The following is a 3,993-nucleotide window of genomic DNA, read 5'->3' as shown; positions in this document are numbered from 1 at the left end:
TATTAACTGTGTGAATTTGGGCCGGTGACATGACCTCTCTGTGCCTGAGTTGCCTAACTTCTAGAATGTCAATAATGATAGTACCAACTTTACAAAATGATCACGAGGAATAAAGTTATATAAATAATGAATGTAAAACTTATTTAGAACATTCAGTATATACTGATGCTGCTAAACCCTCTCTATTAGTGTTTACATAGTTGCTATAAACAATTACCACAGGCTAGCTGGCTTAAAGCAACAGAAACTTATTCTCTGTTTTGGAGGCCAGAAGTGTGAAATCAAGATGTCAGTGGGGTTGGTTCCTTCCTAAGACTTTGAGGAAAGATCTGTTCTATGCCGCTCTTCTGGTTTCTGATCGCTACTGCCAGGTCTGCACGTTCTTGGCTTATAGCTCCAATCTCTGACTCTCTCTTCTAAATGTCTTCTGCCCTATTTCTCTTATAAAGAGTTGCCAATGGATCAAGGGCCTAAACCAACATGATTTCATTTCCAGATCCTTAATTTAACTGTATCTGCAAGTGTAATTTGGTCTCCATACAAGGTCAATTCCACAGGTGGATATATATGCCTTACTGGCAGGCCACCATTTAACCACTGACACCCTCCCTCCAAAAAAAAAAAAATTAGTCAGTTTAGGTCCCATGAACTTCACACTGACTCTCCCTGTGTGAACCAGGACATGGGTCAGTTTTTTCCCACAAATTTCTTTACTCACTCTTTCTATTCAGAGGCCTTTTTGATTAGATTCTTCACAGATATGACACGTGGCTGTTTTCTCCTATCATGTGGCTTATGAGCTTGCAGATGGAACGTGGGCATAAGTGATGGGAAGTGTGGAGTAGGGTTTTAGATGAAGAAATAGAAGATGGCCCAACTCAACCCCTCATGTCCTTGAGAAGGTAACAGAGACCTCAGAAAGGATGTGTGTTGTCCACGTGTTTCAGGTAATACGACGACAGAGTCATCACAGAGTCAGGCACTGGCCCAGGGCCCTGCCTCTCTTTCCAGTCACCTCCCACAGGGTCACCCTCTCACCACACCCTGCAGCTATAAGGTCACACACAGCGTTCTACAAGTCCACATGGGGAAACCAACTTGTGTCACACCTTACTCGACACCCCTGATTAATTCTAAAGGCCACACCAGTTTTAGTCCATCAAATTAAGGCCATAAAATTAAGATGTAAATAGCAAAAGTTAGCAGTGCCAGGATGCCAATCAACCTTTGATTTGCTTTTGTTAAGTTTGGGGGTACAAGGAGAAAGTTTGGGAAATGCTTCCCATCCTACATATGAGCAACAGAATTTGTAACTTCTTGGGAATCTTTGATGATACAAATAATCTCATATTCTAAAGATTCACCTGATATACCAATTATTTGGAACTCAAATACTCCACCCTGTAGTATCAATATTAACCATAATGAATAAGTTCTCAGGCTAAAGCATACAAAATAATATAATTATAACAAAAAAGAAGTCAATATTAACAATATAAGTAATTAAAAAAAGAAAATTTAAATTGAATTATAGGAAGTTAATTCTTTTATTAATTTGCCCAGAATTTCAGCTTCAGGAAAAATAGGTTTAATAAAAAGAAAATCAGGAGGTAGAAGAAATTGGGGCTTCTGGGTATTTTCAAGGATGTTAAAGGTCAATTAAATTTAATTCCATTTTGAATTTATGGATTCTTTTTCCCAAAGGGAGACATATTTTATGGCTCTTTACAATTTTCAAACTGCTTTCAATGCAAAATTTCATCTACAAGACCAGACCAATGAGTAGCAATTTTATCCAGCAGCCAGAACAAATGAATTTCAGCAACTGATAAATTAGCAATTGGGAAGAAGTCATTACTGGTCTCTCTCAAATCCTCACTCCCCAGAGTGTGCTCAGGAGCCTTAGCATCACCTGGGAGCTTGGTAGAAATGCAGAGTCTCATCTGGACCATAGGCCTACAGGGATCAGAATCTGCATTTCAACAAGATCCCCAGGGGATTCCTCTGCACATCAGCATCTGGGCAGCAATGCTCCTACTAGTGAACAGGGGCGCCTTTATGAAATAAAACAGTTAACCAAGGGAAAATGCTCATGGAAAAATACACATTTGATTTTTAGTTTCAGCAATGTTGCAAACTGAACTCAAATCCTCTTTCCCTTCACAAAACAGAGATGCTGGATAAACTATAATGTTTTTTAAGTCAAACACAAAAGACAGGGGAGTTTTCTGGCTTCCAAAACACTACAAAGGAACTCATACTACTCTAGAGAGTGCAGCAGAACCCGGGAGGATAGCAGACTTGGTTACAAGCCCTAACAAAGAGGGATCAGAATCATAAAATTCCAATGATCACCAGAGATGGTAATGGAGATGATAATCAGTCCATATGAAGTGTGATGCTAAAACTTCTACATAAGCTCTCCCTGCTTTGTGGAAAGGGAATGATAGAGCTTCCCAAGGGGGCCAGGTAAGAAGCAAAGCAGCATCAAGTCTGTGGGGCCTATAGGTCCTAATTTGTGCCACATATAGATATGGAGTCCAAATGAATACTATCCACATGGGGCCAGAATCTCAAACTAACAAATAACCGTGAAAAGTCACCCCAGACAAGTGAAACCCTGGGGACACCCATCCAGGGCAAATATAAAACCTCTCTGTAAATATACTCCCACAAGCCAGGCACATCTGACTCATACATTATGATAATAATCCCAGCTGGGGCTAAGCCTACAAGCACAGATTAAAACAACACAAGAAAAGAATTCACTACAAGAGGGCATATCAGGTAACATGAGCAGTGGATTAGCAGGGCCCAAAACACAGGATAATAGAACCATTACAGAGAGACTATTCTTTTATTTAAACCTCTAAGCAATTTACTAGTAAAGAAAAAACTGAAACTAACAGGTAATTTCCAGAAGGCAAAAGAGAAAAGGAAAGATATGCCCATTTGAATGCAGAGTTCAAAAGAATAGCAAGGAGAAATAAGAAAGCCGTTCCCAGTGATCAATGCAAAGAAATAGAGGAAAACAATAGAATGGGAAAGACTAGAGATCTCTTCAAGAAAATTAGAGATAACAAGGGAACATTTCATGCAAAGATGGGCTCGATAAAGGACAGAAATGGTATGGACCTAATAGAAGCAGAAGATATTAAGAAAAGGTGGCAAGAATACACAGGAGAACTATACAAAAAAGATCATCAGGACCCAGATAATCACAATGGTGTGATCACTCACCTAGAGCCAGACATCCTGGAATGTGAAGTCAAGTGGGCCTTAGGAAGCATCACTACAAACAAAGCTAGTGGAGGAGATGGAATTCCAGTGGAGCTATTTCAAATCCTAAAAGATGATGCTGTGAAAGTGATGCACTCAATATGCCAGCAAATTTGGAAAACTCAGCAGTGGCCACAGGACTGGAAAAGGTCCATTTTCATTCCAATCCCAAAGAAAGGCAATGCCAAAGAATGCTCAAACTACAGCACAATTGCACTCATCTCACACACTAGCAAAGTAATGCTCAAAATTCTCCAAGCCAGGCTTAATAGTATGTGAACCATGAACTTCCAGATGTTCAAGCTGGTTTTAGAAAAGGCAGAGGAACCAGAATAAATTGCCAACATCCATTGGATCATTGAAAAAGCAAGAGTTCCATAAAAACATCTACTTCTGCTTCATTGAGTACACCAAAGCCTTTGACTGTGTAGATGACCACAAACTGTGGAAAATTCTTCAAGAGATGGGAATACCAGACCACCTAACATGCCTCCTGTGAAATCTGTATGCAGGTCAAGAAGCAACAGTTAGAACTGGACATGGAGCAAGACTGGTTCCAAATCGGGAAAGGAGTACATCAAGGCTGCATATTGTCACCCTGCTTATTTAACTTCTATGCAGAGTACATCATGAGAAATGCTGGGCTGGATGAAGCACAAGCTGGAATCAAGACTGCCGGGAGAAATATCAATAACCTCAGATATGCAGATGCAC

The sequence above is a fragment of the Bison bison genome, unplaced genomic scaffold (assembly GCF_000754665.1).
Source record: "Bison bison bison isolate TAMUID 2011002044 unplaced genomic scaffold, Bison_UMD1.0 scf7180017864364, whole genome shotgun sequence".
NCBI lineage: Eukaryota > Metazoa > Chordata > Mammalia > Artiodactyla > Bovidae > Bison > Bison bison.
The sequence above is the reverse complement of the archived record's forward strand: the minus strand, read 5'-3'. Positions refer to the sequence as shown.